Below are 22,135 nucleotides of genomic sequence, written 5' to 3'. Positions count from 1 at the left end.
ATTTTACGTTAGAATGGTCAAGCTCCTGATTGATTGCTTCTGACTTTTTGCATCGTTTGCAATGTTACTGCAGGGATAGCGAAATAATGTTTGGCAGTGTTGCTATATTTATGAGAAAAAGATTGTCATTACTTTTGACAAATAAAATTATTATCGTTAAAAAAGTAAAAATGACTAAATTGAACTGAAATTGTGCGGCAAAATGAAACAAGTATTTATCGTGCATTTACCGTATACGTGGTTGATTAACTTTAACAAAAAATAAGACAGAAACCACACTATAATCTAAAATTATTTAGAAAATGGCTTCACTAAACCTTACTATACACCCATGACATGGAAAAACGGTACCGTTCATCAATATAGTAGATTTAAGATACAAAATATTGCCGGCATAAAATAAATCAACAAGACTCCATTTTCATTAATGAAAATAGCAACACTGTTCGGAGGATTTCGACAGGGTAAAAATGTGCGAAAAGAAGAACGTCGAAGGAAAGATAAGAAGCCGATTGTCATGTCTTGTTCCAAACAAAGGAAGAAAACGACGTCAATATTTCATAAGGCATTATATACAATATGCTCATGTTGAGAAAATGGCATCTGAAAAATTATCTCGTACTTTATATTCCCATTTATGAACAGGATCTTGATTTATGGACCAAACAACTCAATGCCGTGTTAAATTAACCATTTTTTCCGAATAATATAACAGATTTATTAAAAAAATTGTATTTTGAACGTTTTTTGTAGATAAATGTTTTGGTCCCTTTTGAAACATCGCACTGGTTATGTGCCCTCTCCCATAATCCCTTTTCGGCGAGACGTTAGCTTATAGTGCGTGCGGGTGAGCCCTTTTGTTTACAGCAAATGATTATGTGACGTTTATTTTGATCCCTTTCTTGGTGTTGCGATGTTTTTGTTCCCTTTTCAAGTATAGTCTTTTTCATTAAGAAAAGGGCCCATAAACAAATTTTTCCGTTTTGTTGTTTGGTGTTTATGAGCCGTTAATTTTTGAGGGGAAGTGAAAGGGAACATAAGCAAAACAAGTTATTTTGCTTATGTGCCTTTTCGATAATCCATTATTTCCCCAACAGCCAGGTTTCAGAATCGGCTTATTTAAGGTATGTATAAAGCTTTGTTAGTGTCCATTTGAAGTAAGTATTAACCGGAATTGTTTACGTTTTGTTTATCGGCCCATTTGAAATGTTCTCGTCGAAAAGATCGAAATCGACAAAATGTTCGCACCTTTTAAGTCTCCTTATGAAATGTTTCAGACAATATTTCACTCATCGAAGAGTTTTGTACCGCAGCCTTCACTGTATATTGAGAGGCAGCCCGCGCTAACGCTAGTACACGCAGCCAAAACGGAAAAGTCCGCGATCTCACCCACACCCTGAGATGTAAAACTCTGGTCAAACACCCACACAAAGCCGGATGCACCCGAAGTTCCCATCGCATTTCACAACTACACTGCCCGCCGCAATAGCTATACTATGTTCATTCAAACTCGCACCGTTTGATGGTGTGCCCAAACAGTGATACGCGAAACCGAACGGCGAACTGTGAATACGGCATGAATTAGTGCGAGTTTTGCCGTCGTCGGTGCTGTTACTGGGCTACTGGATATTGTGTTTAGTTTTCAAGTGTCAAGTGCGCTGTGTGTGGATTGTTGTTTCATTCAACATTTTTTTTTCGGGACCCTATTGTTTCGCCTCCGCTTGAGGCGCTCGCACTGTTGCAAACGACGGGCGACGGAATTGTGCTGCTTATGGTGATTGTTTTTTGTTTGTTATCCGGCAAGTGGGTGGAAAACTAGAACGCAAGCAAACAGTTTTGTGCATGTTGGTGATTTTTTTTACTTGGATACGAAAAGCCTATACCCAGTGAAAACCGTGTGTTCGGGGTAAAAAGTTTTCCTCTGCAAATAGTGCTCCGTGATCCAGCCCCCGTGTCTGTGTGCAGTGGGCAAATGCCAGGGGAAGCAAGCAAAAGAAGAAAGCGAAATCGTTCGGTTTGGATTTGATTGAAGTTATTGTTTTTGTTCAATGGTGAACAGTAATTCAAGTGTTGGACGGAGCTAGATAGCATTTTGGAAGGTGAGACATTTTTGCTGGATCGCGAAAAAAGGCTTCCGATAGCGGCGGCTGACTGACAGTGGGAAGACATTTCGCGGAGAGCGAGACAATTCCTAGAAAAAAAACCGAAACAAGGAATCGTCCCGTACGGCTACGACGAGAGACTGTAATTAAATCGCCTGCGTGAGCGGGAAAGAAAGAGAGGGAGCAACACGCAGTATCCTCTTCTAGAAGTAAGTTCTGTTTTTGCCTGTTTTTACCGTCATCATCATCATCATTGTCAATTATTGTCCTTACATGGGACTTTCCAAAAAAAAAGATTATGCTCCCATCCAGCTGTTGCTTTCTCACTCAGACTCGACATTAAGGAGTGACAACAGTGATGTATCACAAACACTAACGGGATAGTAATAGTGATTTAGCATTTAGGACGGAAGGGCCTTTTGATAAATACATAACTGCAAATAGATGCTAGACGTAATTATGACACGTCCCGGGAAAATATGAAAAGGGCATTGCGATAGAAATTAGAATACATTAGTTGACCACAACCGTCTACAATTATTAGTCAACACCATTTCGGTGTCATTAGCATTCAGCAGCACCAATACCAGCGAACCGATTCTGTAATATCTTCACCGATGATGGAGTCCTCTAGGGCTGCAGCAGTGCCGTGATCTTTGCAATTGCCAAACGATGCGGGAGCACAGTCAGCGGTTAACAGATACAGAAGAGACCGCAAGAATCGCGGCATTGTCGCGTCCGGTTGGTATTGGTGTGTGCAATGACACGAGACTCTGGTTTATTGACGATGTTGATCATCAACATCATCATCATCATCGCCATCGGTGTACGTCAGACGGCTGCGTGCGTTCCGGTGTGTGTGCGTTCGTGCGTACTGCAGCCCTCTCATGGGAGTGTGTGTGCGTGCGTATACGGCAAAACCCATAGCATAGTGTAAACTGAAGGAATCGACCGAAAGTGGCAACAATAATAACAACAACTAGCAGCAACAACGAAAATGTACTAGAGGTATCACAAAGGAAACTGCTGCTGCTGCTGCATACCGTCACCGAAGGAAGGAGAAGGAATAAACGCAGCGATTATGTACCTACTTTTTTGCGCTGACTGATGGCTGACTAATCACTCTGAACACTGGCGGTGTGCGCGCCCGTGTATGTGTTGGGCAAAGCAAAAAAGAAGTGGATAGCACCATTGCATCGATAATGTGCTGGTGCCTACTGAGCTGAGGGTTCGTGAACAGTATTGCCGATTGCGTCGGCGAAAAAAAAAGTGCTGGTTGATACTAATTTTTCGCTAGAATGGCGCTTGTCGAAAACGGTTGAAAGTGGCAACAATATCGATTTCTGGAGAATTTATGCTTATACTTCAACAGTTAAATCATAGCATGTAAGAGCTTCCTAGCCAAAATATTCATGTAGGAACCTTTTTTGCTACTGGCGATTTTGCCTCAATAATCGAAACGAGGACCGCAAAGTCTGTCCTGTATTCGTAGACTGACGATTGCAATTTATTTTGAATACATTTCACGTTCCAATGAGTCAGATTTATGTCACCGGGAGCAACATTTTATTCTAATAGTAGAATGTGCGACTCAACACGATGCCGGTGCAGACTTGTGCAGCTGTAGAGTTATCAATTGGATTTGTAAAAAGCCGCGGAGACAAACGTGATGTAGGAACTTACTGTATGCGACGAAGACAGTAACTGTTCATAGTACTTGCTGAGATAGCCTAGCTTAGACACGTTTCCACGTTCCTGTCAGAGAAAGAATTTTGTATGGTTCATGTGCTATCTGGATTCTGATGGAACAAATTAAATTTGTTATGAAGAAAAAGTTGGAACCAACAAAGCCTACGGGAAAATGTTGGTAAAACAGACGGTGGACAGAACAATTAAAAAAGTGCCAAATGCAATAATTAATTGGTACCATAATTTTACCGGGAGATTTCAAATGATTGCGAGCAATACTTGTTTGTTCGTTTCCGGAACAGATCCTTCAAGGACCAAAGAAACAGAAACATCGGTGTGTGCAGACAGTTCGTCTAGACAATTGTGGACCATCCCCTCACTCAGCCTGTACCCAGAAACAACCTCCTACATCTGGACGGACTGCGTTGAAAGTCACTAAGGCTTCTCCTCGGAGGAGCTTTGCAGTATTTCAATCAGATCTGCGGGTGTGGCAGAATGCTGGATACGGTCAGTCGCGACCATGGCAGAAAAGAAATTGCTTTACCGGGTATCACTTTTTTGTGCATTTAAATTCTACAAAGACCCGCATATCGAATCGATCACGTCAGTGACTTGGAACCAGTTAGAAGTTGAATCCAAAGTAGCATCAAAATTGACACTCGTTAGATATTTAATCCAAATCTAAAAAGAGACAATTTGGTTCAGTGTATTCTTGTCATTTAGTTGTTTATATCGATGGCTCCGGTCATGTTCTTGACGAGATTTGTGTTGTTTAATAGAAGTTTAAAATATCAATCGGCTCGGAATTTGGTTTTTACCGTTATTGTGTTCTTTTGTGTCAGCAAAGGACGCAATCGAGTGAACTTCTACCACTTAAGCGCCAAAACTTTCCACCGAAAGCAGCGCCATCGGTTTTTTGTCTGCATTCTGAGATAGGCACGATTTACGGCAAATGCCTGCGTCCACTTCGCGAAGAAATCTCCTATCGAACGATGAATTTATCGAATGCATATGTTTTTGGAAAAATGTGGTACATATACAATGCAGAAAACAACTTAACAAACCGTTCTTGAGATTTCTTGCGTGACACCCACACTTTTTTGTTTGATATGCACTAACAAATGCATCGGGTGTGAGGAATCTGGATCGACTTTCAGCAAATTCTTTAAGATGAGTTTCTCATAACGACAGGCGATGTCTTGGGATTCAGTAGAATATTAATAGAATCCGTAACCTGTCACTGCTTATCGAAAAACTAGGCCAAAAAAAATCTGACTGCAGGGGATTCATATCCGTATTGATCTAGATTCAAGTAGCAGTTCATCTGGTGTACCAAGCGGGTAGCTAACACTTACCAGTCAACCGCACAAACGATCGTTTTTATCCTATTGTTGTTCCTCGATCTAGACTTCATGAAACGCAATAGACAACTTGAAGGGCGAACACCGTGACCTATGCAACCAATGAGAATGTTGTCATTTCTTATCATGGGAGACTTCAACAGGCACCACAGTGTACGGAGAAGCATAAGAGGGAACTAATTTTTCACTAACTCGCAATTACGAACGTCCAACGACCTCACCATCACTTCCAGTAGTACCTATGTTGGCCCCTGCTAAAATTTAAGAAAGCCCAACTCAATTACCCAGCTTCACAACGCAAGTAGAAAATCCATACTAAAGATTTTCTCGACAAGATCCATCCAGGTTTGACCACATGAAAGTTGTGGGCGACGTGTCAACATCTTTGAGGGGCAACGATAGCAAAGCGGATTCAACATATTGACCCGGAACGGCACACCTGGCGAGCCCCTGCAAGTTACTTAGCTATCTATTTAACTATCCTTGGACAATACGTATTGTGACTCATACCGACAATCCATTGATTTTCCTGCAGATTACAATACTCCGTACAACCATCCTAACGGGATCAGGCGCTGGACGGTACACGTGTCATATTGTCTTAACTGAAATGCTACGTTACTTCACTACCCCATAACTTAAACCAAAAACGGAAAAGTGGACGTTTCCAAACTCGTGGGAAAATGCGCTCGTGTTGTCCAGCCGAAAAAATCTATCAGGCGACGATCGGTCCAGGACTTCTTTCCCACAAGCCTTCTAAGTTGCACCGGGTAAGTTCTGGAAAGAACAAGCCAATTCGATACTTTTCCTAAAAGATAAGCAACTACAAAATGACACGTAAAGGAAGAGGTTCTAGTATATACTTTGGATCGCTCGGAGAAGCAATCGCTCAATGCCGGACCGAAGGATATCATATAGACATTGCAGTAACCGACCTGTCAAAAGCCTAGAACACTATAGCAAATGACGTCCTTAAATAGCTTCGCGACTAGAAACTACATTCAGGAGTTTCTGACAAACTGACGATTCAGAGTCGTCACTAAGGGTACAGTTTCTCATTCTTCCTCTGAACACACAGTTCCCCAGGGATCAGTTTTGTCGGTAATGCAATAAATTTCAGCTTTCGATGCGTATCTACAGGAATACATAGTTGCATGCACGCTGGCAATATCTTGTTTGTAGCGACTGACTTCCACTCCAAAAGAAGCGCAGTAGAATTTGGAAGCCGTCGCCTCCTCGCGGCACCGACCGGCCGATCACCCGAAATGATCATACACGACGTTACCGAAAGTAACCTGTCAAACTACCGGTGTTGTTCAACCGACCGTACCTGAACCTTTGAATCACACTTCCGAAAGACTACGGCATCCCTCGCAAACTGTGTACGATAAGTAGCCGACACTGCAGGAGTGATGGACTCACAATTTGTAATACAAGTCGGAGCATCATAACCAGGAAGATTCTATGCGGAATCGAGCTCACACGCTGCTTCTTAAGCTTGCTAATACGGACGATCGCTCCGTTACACAACAAATTCATACGTGCTGCTTAAGTTTTACTACCCGGTTCTTTCCGTGCAAGCTTCCACGTGCGTCGAATCGGATCTTCTTACGTTCCATTGGTTCATAATATTTGTTTTCATCAAGCGTGCTGTGGGTTTTCAGAGCAAACCACAGGAAATGATTGTTTTTTATACTGTGTTATATTTCTCCCTTACGGGAAAACGGAGAAAATGGTTTATGAAGGATAGACCCCTACGTGCCAGTCCTGTAACAAGAAGATACACTAAGGAAAGCCCTGTACAAAAACCACTAAAGTAACAAAATCAACTGCAAGCAAATCCAATACACAGTCTTCATCAAAATCAACTAAATTACAATCAATAATGCAACGAATGTCGAAGCAATAAAGTCTACGCACGATATTTCCGAGCATTATATTTCGTCTACCACCTCCAAATCAACAGCTAGTACCGTTCCTGGTAACCTTTTCAAACCAGTCAATCGTGAAAACTTATACAACACCAACAGCGAGGACAACACGGACGAAGGCGACAACCCGAGAGAAAGTACCCTAATTTAACCTCAAGCAGTAGTAGGCGACGCAGCTAATGGATCTCCGCCAAGAAAGAAGATCTCTACTCGAAGCAACAAGTCGCGCAACCAAGATACGTTGGGCACATAATTAAACTCAATTTATTTTTATGTACGCATTGTAATTATCAAAAGACCCACGGCCCCGTTTAGCTAACGCATTGAGCAATAACAAATTGAAGGTAGCGATTTGGTCACTGCTCGGGGTCTTATATGCCCGGCAGACCTTTTGTCAGGGAGTCCTAGGTGCCTCTATAAGAATTTCGAATTTTCGTTTACAAACAAAAACGAGCAACTCCTGGTAATCCTAAAGTGTTAGTTAACGGCGCCGGCCAGGCCCTAACGTAGATCGCGGAAGGAAAGGGAAGGAATGGTTAGTCCGATACTTGCTTTTGCTAGAGACCGTATATACTACTGCGCACTCCACAAGTATCACAGGAGGAGGATATTTTTGTTAGTAAAAGTATATAATTGGATCTACTTCTTCTTTACCGACGGGCAGGTGACTCCACTATCTGGACTAGATATTGATCCACCAAACTCATGGACCGGAGACCAACAGCTTTACTTCCCTTCCGAAGGAAGACGTGACCACAGATTTTTTCACCTCAGCAAATTCTCAACGACCTCGGGCTGGAAATTGAACCCACGCCAACTGGAATGAGTGGCGGTCACGCTTACCACTCAACCACCGGCGCCGTCACTCAGCGAAAGAAGAGCGGTGGCATACCTAAACCCTTTGTTACGTATATACAAATGTTTAACAAAAATTACTACTCCTATCTAGACTAACAAAATCGTTCACAAACAAAAATATATACAAAATTTTACGTAAAACGTGAACGATCATATGAAACAGTGGTAAGCATTATGTTAGAAATACACAATGCACTCTACACAGAGAGTGCGCAAAGATAGATTCATTTCCACCCAGTGCTAAATTGTTACGTCTGACGGGTAACAAATACAAAATAAACGAGGTTAAAAAAATGCTTGATGACATTTTTATAAAAATATCTGGAATGACAAAGTTTTACAAAATTATTTCACATTTTTTTTGTAAAGTTATGAAAATTTTCAATAATAGTGCCCAAGTGAGAGCCAGCATGTGAAATATACATATCGGAAACTAGAAGCGGCAGGGCCACTTTTCCTACTTAACAATCTCTAGGTAATTGCATGCCGTTTAAAGGAAAAAAACAAGAAAAAAATTACTAAATAATACTTTCAAACTTTCTGGAAATTAAATTCTATCGTATTTAGACATCTTTGAACGTCCGCTTACAACTCGAAAGGCTGTACCTTTTCCGTGATATCTTTCATCGGAATTCGAGCAAACATTTATTTATTGCGAATAAATTTATTGCTTTACCGCTAATCCAACAGCGAAACTTGAAAAAATTGGACAACATTATTGGTTTTGTTTAAGCCCTATAAATATCTATCAATATTTGCTTTGAGTTTTCACTCTTAGGTTAAGTCGATGAACTTAGCGTTGCAACTAGCAGCCGCATTTTAGTCGCTTTCTGTGGTTCATGTGAGTTTTAAAAAGGATACAACGATACAGTGAACAGCGATCAAGAGGTAATCACAGAGAGCGACTAAAATGTTGCGACTTGGATTTATAAGTCAATAAGTTGGAATTAGCGTTTCACTTTTGTTAGGAAATAAAAAAAGAGAGAGATGATCAGAAATCAGGGAAAAAGAAGTAATCAATTTAAGAGTTTTTTTTCTTACCACGAGTGCTTTCAGAACTACGCTCTGATCCACTAATTTCGGTTTGAATAAAACGATATTTTCGAAAACACCTTACGTCTTCTCTATCCAGACTGATTTGATGCGTTTATTCAAACTGTTTCCCAAATTATGGTAGGTAAAAAACCTTCAATGCCACAGAACCGGTAATAGTGGTAAGATGCCAGATCAAGAAAATGAGAGTTACTCCACATCTACAAACTTCTTGCCAGATTAGCAAATACACGATTTGATGAGCAACTATGTGCAATGTTTCGTGACTTTTTGCGTTGAAAATGCTTTACTCGGTGTAAAACTAAATTTTGAAATTCGATCCGCGTTACGAAAATGTGGCATAATTTTAAACGACAGTAGGCGCTGTTAATTGTTGATGGATTTGCGTCATTTAAATACCAATCGATTCAGAAAAGTCCAATTTTAAAATTGATTGCGACTTTAAATTGGTATTCCAACTATACACTATCAAAAAATCCGCATTATTGTAAAAACATTGTGAAAATGTAAGAAAACAGACGAAGTTTAGCATACATTTTGTTAATTATCGATGGATTTTCATGATTAGAACACCAATCGATTCAGAAAATTTCAAGTAAAAAATTGTTATCAAATTTATATGTGTATTTTATTAGCACTATTGAAAAATCCGCAAACTGCAAAAATATGGAAAACATATACAATTTCCCAAATTTGTGCAAGCCTTTCCCTAACACAGATCTCATTTCGACACTCATAAACGTCTTGCACATTTTATCGCTTGATATAAAACGGAATGTTTCTGACCATGTTCCTTCAGCGCCATGCTTACTCTGCTGGCAGAACGAGTTAGATTATCGCTACTGCTGCTGGTAGGATAGCTGTTACATCCATCTATTATTTGACACGAGCCACGGAACGTTTGTATGTGTGTATTGGAAGGATTTTTCTCGTAGTTCCAAGCGACGAAGGCGAAACAGAAGCGAGTTAGCGAATTGCTGATTTATACCGTGCGTATGAGTCGTGCAGGTAAGACTCAAAACGTTTCATAGGATTCTCGTCCCGGATCATAAGGCTTAGTTATTAGCTAATCGTCATTATTAGGACAAATTCATAACGGAAAAAGAATAATTCAGAATATTCCTTTTATTAACTTGTATTAAACTTGCGTTTGTTAATTCTGCACCTTTACCATCATAATTTAAGAAAATATTCTTCAAATTAATAATCTACAAACTACAAACCCGAAGGTTTTTGCAAAATCTTCAAGAAAATTAGTGAATGTTGCAACCCTGCCAGTAAGCGAAAGCCAAGCCAAACGGAATGGTGACAATAGTTTCATTTATCGTACAAAAGGTTAGCCTTCCAACTGCACCGAAAAGTTGATAAAAGAGATAGCCTTGTTTAAAAAATGATCGTCATGCGTGTTTGCTCTAAAGAAGATCCCTAAAGAAGATCGATGGTATTGATGCGATGAAATAAATTCGCGCATGGTGTTCGTTAATCATGGTGCATTTTTAATGTAACTGTGGTCGTCTCTTTCTACATCAAAATCAGTACGTTTAAGCATTAATTTTGGAAATCACAGGTAAAAGTCGTTTTAGAATGCATTCGTTCCTGTAACCTTCACCATTGATTGCACCCATTGTGAAGAATGATAAACGTGTGATGTCACATGAACAGATCGCTTGCCATACCGACAATATTATTACCGAAAGTTTCCGAGCTGGTTAATCTAACATCATCTCGAATATCCAATTAAGTTTCCATAGTTAGAAAAGTAATTGTTTTGAATGATTTATAATTATGATTGATATGATATGATTCAAAGAGTTTGTGATCGTAGCTGAAGTTTCGCAATAAATTGAACAATAGACGTTAGACACCTATCAAAGACGTAAATCAATGTTACGATCTGTGTATTGCAAAGTCGGAAGATTTACGCTATACTGATCAATAGTATTGTCTCGACATCCACTCGAGAGTACTTACTGTACCATACTGGGAAACACGATTTAGAAACATTTGAGTGAAAACCAATTTTTCTCCAAAATTGGGTAAAACCTCATTTGCGCGTAAAGGGCACAAATCCTATAACTAAATTAGTTATGGAATTTGTGTTTCGATGTTGTCTCATCAGAGTTTGATGCTAACTTAGTGACACGACTAAGCTAGTGCCGGATTGACACTACTTCCAAAAAAAACGGTGGCCCAACTTGTGTTCCTGAACAAACTCTTAGTCAAGCGTGAGGTCCATAGTGGAGAAATTTTTTCCCCTTAGGGGGAAATATAGCTTAGTACATCTTGCACTGGATTGCTAAGGTAAACCAAATGCTTCGATTTCACTGGTTCTCGAACTGTGTTATTCGATAGGTGATCCTTGTCGAAAAAACACTTAAACATAGCAATCCTGCCAAAGATCACCCAATACGAGTTTGAAGTGACGCATAATTTAGTCCCGTCCAGTACGATTGCCATTCAAAATCTTCGCTTGCTGGAGCTAGGGGTCCTTGAAACAGCCAACTCCATGCTTTACTAGATCTACACATGAAAAACTCGAATCTATGACAACACCGTCGATCTCAGCTGTATGAGCGGGCGTGTAGACGCAATAGTTCTTCATGAAATGCTTGTATTAGATAAAATTACTCATTTCTGAGCTTATCTGGGCGAACTTTTAAAACATATGTCGCGACGGGATATTTCTGTGCCAGTTTTTTCCCAAATATTTTGAATAAATAGCGAATTTTCTTTGATCTAGAAGAAAATCAGACGACTGACGATTCTTTTTAGCAGTGCCATGTAAGGAGAGATTATTCATACAAAGGCTAGAATCCGGCGCAAAATAAAAACTTCAAGAATACGAAGAAGTGACACAAATTACTGGATGTGATAAATTGAAAGACAAGTCTGCAGTCAAGCAAAAATGCTGTCACCTATTTTCTTTTCTTAGCAAACGGCTCAAAGAATTTGCTATAACCTTGGTTAACAAAAGATCATAAAAGCTTTTTTGCTTCATTCGCTTCTCCAAAATCATGGGTGAGTAATATTTGGGAAATAACTGGAATGTCGTGATGAAACTTGGACTGGGAACTCGAATCTAAAGATATGTACTACAATCAACAGTTGTATTTGATTCCCACCCCCTAAGTATGGTTTAGTGATTACTCTAAAAAAATCCTACTCCGAAAAAGAGGCGAATGGCCCTAAGGTTAAAATATTTGTAATCGATATAAAAAAGGGTGCCATTTCCATGTACATACTAAAGCATTTTTCAAAAGTCTAATGGAAAAGAGAGTCAAAATAAAAAAACAAAGAGGCACGAAACTGAGACTGTCAAGGGCGCCAGAAGACCACACTACCGCCTTGTGTCGAGGTACCCTACCTCTTAAACCCTAAATCCAGCCCAATAAAGGAGTGTTGGGGCCCGTTCTAAGTAATGCCATCCCCAAGGTTAAGGGATTTGACGGTATTGCAAACATCGTCAAGCATATAGCATGCATCAGTGCTACAAAACCTCTGACAGACAATTGCTTTATGATGGTTATTGCACTACACCTCGATAGTGGTGCATCGAGGAGACCGAGAGGGCTTATGCGCCTTTTTATGTGCTATGTTCTTTCATACTCTGTACCTGCACATACAAACGCTCAACCACTAATCTGTGCGAGGTGACGTGGCCGACTGGCGGGTCGATGTGGATTGACTTTTCCTGTGTGCCGTATTTGCAAACATTGTTCCACAATTTCGTCTGAGTATTTGTGACATCTGGGTCAGGGAATGGATGCGGAACTGGCGTATAATACTTCCGGTGTTCAATTTGCGCATATGGTTCTACTCATTCAGGAAGGTGGGATTGGATAAATTAGGGTATAATGAATTTACCGACGCACGTGAACCATCAACTCCCAGCCAGCACAGCGTGATGAAAATCTAACACAATGCAATTGTTGTTTATGGTAAATATACAACATTTGCTGTGTTTAGATGAGTTTGATCGCATGTTTTCTATTCTACTTCATTAGTCTGTATTTTTGCACATCTATTAGTTTGCTTTTCCATACACTTCTAATCAAGCTCTTTGTATCTTTTTTTCTTTATTCGGCAGGTTATGATTCCTTTTATCAGTATATACCTACTATACGCTATCTATACTAATATAGGTACAAACGCTCGTGGCCTTCGCGATAATACAAACCTGATCACAAACGCGATCATGCAATTGCAATAATCCATTCATACTTACGCCTGCGATTTCGCCAACACGGCTCTATCCCATTTGGTATAATGCTATTTGGCATAATGACCATTTGGCATAATGACCATTTGGCATAATAGTCATTTGGCATAATGGTCATTTGGCATAGTGCCATTTGGCATAATTCCATTTGGCGTAAGAGTAATTTGGCATATCCAATTAGCACCCCGCATTTGCTGAATGTGCGCAAACAAGGAATGTGCGTTATGGGTGCGGGGAGAATGGTGATTGACGGTCCGGGAACGATCAACCTGGTCTACAGTGCATTCGACTAGTTTATTTCGTCTTCTTTTTACTATCGAGGGGAGCACTGCACCTTCCCGCGATGCTGCGTTCCCTTTGGTGTTTGCTCTGATGAAAAGTAAATCAGAATCTCTCTAGAGAGCCGTATTGTCTAAGCTTATCGAAATTGCTGATGAGATCGACGTTGAACTGCATCCAGAAGTGATTTTAGCAGATTTGGGAAGGCTCTTATCAATGCGTTTGCCGCAGAGTTACCTGGTTCAAGGCATAATGGATTTTTTTTTTCATTTAAGCATGAACCGGTGGAAATATATCCAACAAAATCGTTATGCCAAATGGCATTATGCCATATCACATTATGCCAAATGGGGTAGAGCCCGTAGCACCTTTACACTTCCAAATGCGGTGTCAAACATTAACCCACCACTCGCGCGATCATGAAACGGTCACGTCCGGAAGTCTTTCCTCGGCCCTAACGGTCTGGGCTAATGCCTCCAGTGGAACCAATAAAATGCTCATATTCACTAAACAACACGTTGCATGGTGACATGACCTGGAACTCTAGTCATATGGGGAAACGGACTCTTCTACAATCTGTACCATACACTAAAAATTAAGCATCAGATTCACGGTCCACGCGCGATCATTCAGGAATACACGCTACATCATTATAAAATCGAAATTATACACACGACGTCACATACACGTGACAAACACGTTAATATACAAATGCTTGAGCCCTTCGTGACCATCTACGGCCCCTACCCCCGCGATCTCGTAAACATGATAACATCCCGGTGATAAAGTGAATGTCTCAGCTCCTATAAATTTTCAAACGCGGTCTCAAGCGTGAACCACGGTTTATGCCTTCAATTGGACCAATTAAAAAAAGAAAGTTCTCATATCCACTGGACACCACGTTACATGGCGACATGACCGAGGACTCTAGTGATATGGGGTAACTTACTCCCTGTCAGAATGTGAATTGTACACCGAAAACTAACTATCAGAATGAAGGTCCGCGTGACCATCCCAGAACGCACGCGTATATAGGAATGGCCACACGGTTTCAAAATCCAGTTTTGTAACACGCGAAGTCACATGCACGCGAGTACACGTGACAAACACGTTAACATACGAACGCTTAAGCCCTTCGCGATTAATAACGCGATTGCGCAAACTTAATAACACCCCGGTAATAAGAAGAACGTTTTAGCACTAACGAAGTTTCAAACGCTGTCTCAAACGCGAACCTACAAACGTCCGTTTTCGCGCGCTCATGAATCGGTCACGTCCGGAAACCATTACTCTCTATCCTAATAACTTAGGTCCATACATACAGTAGGACCAATAAAAAAATAAAGCTCATATTCCATATCACTAGAACTCTAGTGATATGGAAGATCTCACTTTCTTTTAGCATCTGAGCCGCACACCAAATATAAAGTATTAGATTAACGGTCCGCGCGCGATTATCCAAGAATACACGCGAATATGCGGAAGGCACACGGTTATAAAATAGAATTTATACACGCGAAGTTACATACACGTTAACACACGTGACATACAAACGCACACGCGGTCGAAGACGTTAACGTACAAATGCTCGAGCCATTTGCGATGATACACGCGATCGCGAATCCCTACGCCCACACATACCTGAACCGTACAATGAATATCACATACAGAATCACGGCCCGCTACAATTGGTCTAAAGCAGTGTTTTAGTGGGCGCCTTTGGCTGTCTCGTCTGCAAATTGTAGTATGTGATTCTGACGGGGAGCCCTTCCGAGAACCTAGCTCTACAGCTCCAGTAGGACAACACTCGAAAAAAAAAAAATCATTACGCATTCATCATTTTTCATCAAATTGAAGAGCGGAAAGAACAACAAACAAATGTTCGCTTTATAAAATAAACTAAGGATTGATCACAAATACGTAGGCCTAACAGGTGTTCAATAAAAATGAGAATGATTTCAATACCTTTCTTTACTTTTCAAAGTAAAGAGCGTAACTTTTTTTCGCTTCAAGAGAATTGCTCTCAGGACTCCTTAGAAATGGGTGGCATGATTCTTTTCGTTCGGGCGCTGTCAGTTCAATCGAAGATGGCGTCGAAACACTCCGCGAGCGTGTTGTACGGTTTTTCGAAACGCATGGTCATCGTGGAAAAAAAGTTTACGGTAGACCACTTTCAAGACGAAGACGTGCCTGTGAGTACAGTTTAAAGAGATTGAGTCGGAATCGGTTGTTGTATTTGAGTTGAAATCGATTCTGACTCCATTTAGAATTCCGACTGCGAAATTGTTTTAATTGGAATTCGTCTTGACTGACATTACTAATCGGGGTTACCTGCAGCATGTTTCAATGATTTTCCCATGGTTCTAAAACTGACCTATTCACACTCCGATCGCCGCTGAGTGATGTGAATTCACAGTAGAAAAATCCGATAGTGAATTATACACACTAGCGATTTACACAAGACGTCAGCAGAACATGGACGTCACGCCATCGACCCATAGTAATGAGTTGAGAATGCAATTCTCCGATACGACAAAACATCCCGTGTCGGTTATGTTATGCTGCAGGCACTACAAAAAATATGTTGATGGATATGGAGTCAATAAAGGAAGAAAAACCGATCGTGTGAACAAGTAAAGTTTCGATTGGTGATTGTTTTAAACTTTTTAAACCAATCACTAAATCCGACACAGCACTCGGGGATCCATAACCTGCCTGCCCGTTCCCGCAGCCGGCGTGTAATGTGCAACCAAATTACGCTAAACGTTTCCATCCCGAATCAATTCAGCGCCAGTTTTTGTTAAAACATTAATTTGAACTGTTTTTATGTGCGCTTCATTACAATGACTTTCGAAAAGAGCCACCTCTGCTTCCAGTTAGTTGATTCAGTTGCCGAATAGTCTACGTCTGCTTTGTCTGTGAATGTATCCGACTAATAATGGCCAATTACTACTCTATTGTTAACAAAACAATAACCACCGCTGCGAATGCAATTACAACTTGATCAAACATGTGCATAGCTGGAGTAAAAATCGAAATGCTTGGCATTCCAATGAATGTTCGAGGGGAACTTTCACCGCCGCACATTATTAGTAATCAATTGTATCATCGATTGCGAGGGGCTCTATCAGTACTAGGTACCCCTAATTCAAAGCACTCAGTGTGTCACTCCACCACCTACTCACCATCGATCGGAGAACAGTTGCAATTCGATAAATCAATAAAGTCCAATTTAGGTTCATTCAACACTGGGACTGACTGCACACGAATTGATAACAGTTTTCACAGGAAATCATCAAACGCGCGTCAAGTTACAAATTGAACTGTTATCAATATCAGTCTCTCTCTCTCTTTCTCTGTCTGTCTGTCGGTCTGGTCGGTGTCTTTCTCCCTAGTTCGATTTGTTTCGTGACTCCTTATCGTAGCTATTCTCACAAAGTGCAACATTTTTTTTCCCAGCCAACCGAACCGAGTGAAGCCGCCATGTTCGCTCCGCTTGTATCGCGCTGCGGCTTTGTCGTTGTGTGCGGCAGCACATTGCCCAGAGTCGGTATTGGTAGTAACTAGCAGCAGCAACACAGCGGAGCCTCTGCTGATAAGCACATTACAAACAATGCGCACTGCCGTTGCCGTTGGTTGGTTGCTTGGTTCGTCGGTTGATTAGTTGGTGGAGTGAAGGAAAAATCATTGAAAATTGATTTATAAGGTGTTTTGTTTCGACTCATGCCTCATACCACCCACCCCATCACCTTTCGCCGAATTCCCGATCGCTTTTGTGCCCGTATTTGTTATCGACGAGGAAAATGCAGTACATAGGTGTAGTAGACAAGAAATCGAACGTTTCTCACAAGGAGGGAGATGGCGTAACTGCGCGTCACGACGCACGAGCGACTTTTTCAATCACTTCCCAAGGGAACGGGAACCTGATAACGCGAGTCAATATTTACCAACTGCGCCGAACTGTTACCGGGTAGCTTCGTTGGGCCGCTATTGTTGCCATTCGCCACGTGATGCGCCGGCTTGGTGAGAATTTGTCTATTTGTCTATTGCATGAGTATATTTGCCATGTATACTAAGCGCAAAATTTGGTTTCGAATTTAGTCTGTCATGGTGAGTATCGATTTAAAAATTATATTCCATTCTATTCTATTCTAACCCTTACACAGCCAGTATTGAAAAGCATCCTGGAAAACACTGCAGTTATTCTTTAGTGTTTTTCTTGTCAACATTAATATTTGTAGCAAATTATAATATGTCGCAAATATTAAAACAGCCAGGCCTACGGTGCAGAGTTGTGTTTGAAGATGTTTGAATATTATACGGCAATTGAATTATTCACTTAATGAACAATTCAACCAACGAATCGTTTTGAAACTTGAATGAGGATGAAACGAGGACAACCGTACCGACCGTTTCAGATTATAGGGGGTTAGGATAAAACGTTGGGAGTGACTTGGCTCAGAAGGTTGATGTCACTCCTTTAGTCCTTTGGGATGGGACAAAGGTATTTACCTTGCCCTGGATAAAGAGCCTAGGTTAAAGCGCTTTTACTCGCCCTGGGTGAGTATCGATTTAAAAATTTACTCAAAACTAATCAATCACGGTATGGGCTTATGGAAGATTCTTAAATAATATTTTAAATAGCATGTAGGCTGGGAAAGTGCCAAGTCGTACTACCAAGAAGACTAAATACCGAAAGTATTCGATAAAATTGGAAATCACCTATTATCTCTCATTTTTGTCTTTATTTTAATTATTTCTATTTGTTGACTAACGGAGTTGGTGGTTAAGCGGTGTGACTGCTTCCCAGGGGTTTTTGGTTTAGTTCCAGTTGAAGTTGTCTGGGCTCTCGGAGGTGAAAAAACTGGTCATATACTTACCGTCTGAAGAGATTTTGAGTCGCTATCATGGGGGATTTCAACCTCATTGTGTCGTTTTTATTTTCTGTTTCAACCGACTTAACATTCGATTCTTCGATATTTTAATTCCTAAAAGGGAAAATTGGATTTAACCAATTTGCGCATTAAGGGCACAAAACCTAACTTAAATTAAGTGTTGATATTTTGCGTTTCGAATTCTTCTCGTTAGTAAGTAGCACCATCTGGGTGTCGACGATGCATCTAAACTAGTACCCAAATTAGCAATAGTTAGACACCAAAAAAAAATCCAAACAGTTCACACGACATATGTGAACATCTAAGCAACTGACTTATCCTGGGTGATGTCCCGGGATGTAAAACAGAAGCTCTGGTTTGCTTCCCGAGACATCACCCAGGATAATTCAGTTGCTTAGAAGTTCACATATGCAGTGTGAACTGTTTGGATATTTTTTTGTGTCTAACTAGTGCTAATTTGGGTACTAGTTTAGATACATCGTCGACACCCAGATGGTGCTAGTTACTGACGAGATGAATTCGAAACACAAAAAATTAACACTTGGTTCGATTCTTTCCATACACGAGCCGTATTCTCACAGTCACCTACTCACGTAACGTCACTTGCCAGTCAAGTCACTCACGGAGCGATATTCCAAGAGTTACTATAGGTTAAGTGGCTTTCAAGTGCTCCCTCGTCACTCAAAAGCCTTTTCTGAATCGCAATTTGCGATGCCACTTCACGCAAATCGCAAAACATTAATTGATACGAGTGTCATTTGAAAAAAGATGGATCGCAGATAACAGAAATTGATGATTGAAGCCATTTCGAAATTTGAAATGGCGGCTTTGTTTTTTAAAATATAAGTAGAAAGTGAAAGTGATTATTGTTGATCTTGATCTCCAACGATGGTCGCTTCTGGCAATAACAAAATATTTGTACAGTAAGTAAATAGCTATCCATATTGGTATTGGATTTTAACGTGGCTTTGTTCATAAATTTTTAACTTATACCCACAACCCACTCCTGTCCAACGTCCATATTGATGCATTTTTTTTAAAATATTTTCTGGTAGGAGGTCGGCATCATGGAATTCAAAACTACTTGAGTCATCAATCTCCGTGATCTACAAACTGTCCAATGCGCATTTTTTCCACAGCAAACATTTCCGATAGTCCCAAAATTTTGCTAAAACACACTTTTTGTTTTAGTCATCAACACCTCTTTGACACTTTTTATTAAAGTTCAGTTACTAGCGTCACTAAAAGCGACTTTAGAAATCACTGTTTCGTTTGACAATTGTCACTTTGAGTCATTTAAAGTTCAGTTACTAGCGTCACTAAAAGCGACTTTAGAAATCACTGTTTCGTTTGACAATTGTCACTTTGAGCGACTTTAGTCATTTGAGTGATTGTAAAAATCGTTTTTTTTTCACTGTCACGTCACGTCGCTAGGCGACGTAACTGAAAAACTGGTCTCAGATCAATAACGCCGATAGTCCTTCCTAATCGGTGCTCGAACATTGGACAACTGGGTGATGATATCTGCGCCTTACCTCCTGTATCAACAGACCTGACGATCTTCTTTCTCATAGAATTGTGTAGTCTAAACTCAGTGACGACTCAAAACTGATACCTGTGAAGTTAATATGCATGGGAGATGCGCATTGTTTGATTTGAGTAGGATTAAGGCTAATATTTCTTGTTATCGACCTACAATCCAAAAGTGAATTTTGTGTAGTAGCATTGATTCTGAACCATCTAACCCAGCTGAATCCATTTCGGACAGGATAACCATAAAAGGTAGACAACATTTAAGGTTTTGATTTCTTCGTTGGGTGACGCGAATCGAGGTAATATTTCTTTGAGCTGAACAAAGCAATTTTCCTTTTTATTTACGGTTTTTTTAGCCATTTAGAGAACCAATCCATAGAGCATAAAATGTACCTGGGGAATACGCATGGTTTTTGTCTAAGTGAAATGATTGCTATTGAATCATGTACTCTCGTTTCCATTTCATTTTCTAGCTTTGGCACATTGTTGGACATGGACAACTCCATAAATTTCCGGAATGGAGAACCCTGATGTAATTTGAAATCTAATTAAATTAGTTATAGAATTTATGTTTTGAGTTCGTTTCGGTTTCATCAAGCCTCATCAGCTTAATCAGAACTTCTTGGACATCGCGCAGGACTAGGAGTTTGCTCAGAAACACCTCTTGTGTTTCCATTTTTTTTTAGCTAGCCTCAATCCGGTGTTAGCTCAGTCCTGTCAATAAGTTAGTGTCAGATTCTGAGGAGACAAAGTCGAAACGCAAATTCTATAACTAGCATAAATGAGTCAAAAATATGTCCACGTTGAATTTCACATAATTTAACGATCGCAGAAAAAGTGCTTGTCTCAATTAGTGTCAGAAAAACTGCTTAAAATTTGGTGTATAAAATCACCACAGTTGATGAATCATGGATCTATGCGTATTGCCCCAAAAGTTAACAGCAGTCACCTGAATAAACAAAAAGACGTTCAAAATGGAAGTGAAATGAGTATTTCTCAAAGCACTTATAAGATAATATTGATTTCAAGAAGCATATTTCAAAAGACAAACCCATTTTTGATAATATGTAATTGTGTATTACTATCCCCGAAATATACAGACCAACTCACGTATTAAATTAGTTTATTTTCGTTCATTTTGATAGCCCTATATTCCCATATGGACTTCCTCCAGATACACGCACAACTTGAAATTGACAAGCTTCTTTGCATGCAGCTACTATGGGAGAGTTTTTTCTATCCATCAACTCATTTAATTTACTTGAAGGTTCGACAGTTGAAAAATACGCATGGAATCTAGTCACTAAGGCCTCTTCGTAGAGGTCCCAGTGCGCCCATGTCTGATTTAATATACAACGATATCTAAAGAATCATTCATCAATCATCGAAGAAGAAGTTTTCGTCATCAGATAACATTGGTTCGAATTTATTGAGTAACAAGACAGATTGCCAACTCATGCGCAATTTTGTCGGAGCAGAGAGTTACATCTAACACCTTTACTCTTTCAAACCATGAAAATGTTGGGGAAATTCCAAGTCAAGTATAGGCAAATTCTTTGTACTTAAGTATTACATCAATTTAGAGCTTCTCGGATTGTATCTGACCTGCTGCTAATTGAGAACATAGAGTTTGTTAGCGTTAAAAGTTCTAAGAAACACTGAAGATATGCCATTCCTACAACTGTAAAACATATACTACTCGACAGAAATAAATTAAACTGCGCATTTTTCTAATGTCAACCAAATTCCGAGAAGGCGATAGTCTTTCACTTACAATTTTTTGATGTTCCTTTAATTACTTTGAAATGTTCTCTATTGGTTAAATCTACTGTTCGTTTCAGGTCGATTGGCCGAAAGGATCATTTGACCGAGGGAGATTTAATTGAATGAAATTTTGCCCTTATATTTCCGTTTGATTATTTCGAAACGCTTTGTAAAATGCGTTGTATCAAGTGGAATGGAGCAGTGCTTATCGATATCGGATGGAAGAAAATACGCTTGCTTGTTGGCACGATCGATCAAATTATGTTTGAAATACAAATGTCAATCCCTGGATTATAAGTTTAAACAGCTCAAAAACTGGATAGTAAATTGCATATCATTCCCAAAAAAATAAAATAAAAATAATGTGCCTATATGTGAACCGTTCAGTATAAAGAACAGCTCATGTTGAAAATAAGGAAAGATGTCAATTTGAACCAAAATACTGTTTCAT

General features: G+C 40.0%; 1 protein-coding gene across 1 annotated transcript in view; it reads left to right on the top strand.

Moving 5' to 3' along the window:
- Positions 1-1,574: 1,574 nt before the first annotated feature.
- Positions 1,575-22,135, top strand: part of LOC131692211 (ras-related protein Rap-2a) — a 459,504-nt gene continuing 438,943 nt past the window's right edge. The window contains exon 1 of the mRNA XM_058979124.1: positions 1,575-2,311. The gene's annotated coding sequence lies outside the window, so the exon portion shown is untranslated. The remainder of the gene's footprint in view (positions 2,312-22,135) is intronic.

Source organism: Topomyia yanbarensis, chromosome 3 (genome assembly GCF_030247195.1).
Source record: "Topomyia yanbarensis strain Yona2022 chromosome 3, ASM3024719v1, whole genome shotgun sequence".
NCBI classification, from domain to species: Eukaryota; Metazoa; Arthropoda; class Insecta; order Diptera; family Culicidae; genus Topomyia; species Topomyia yanbarensis.
Note: the sequence above shows the minus strand (reverse complement) of the source record. Positions and strands in the feature narration are given on the sequence as shown.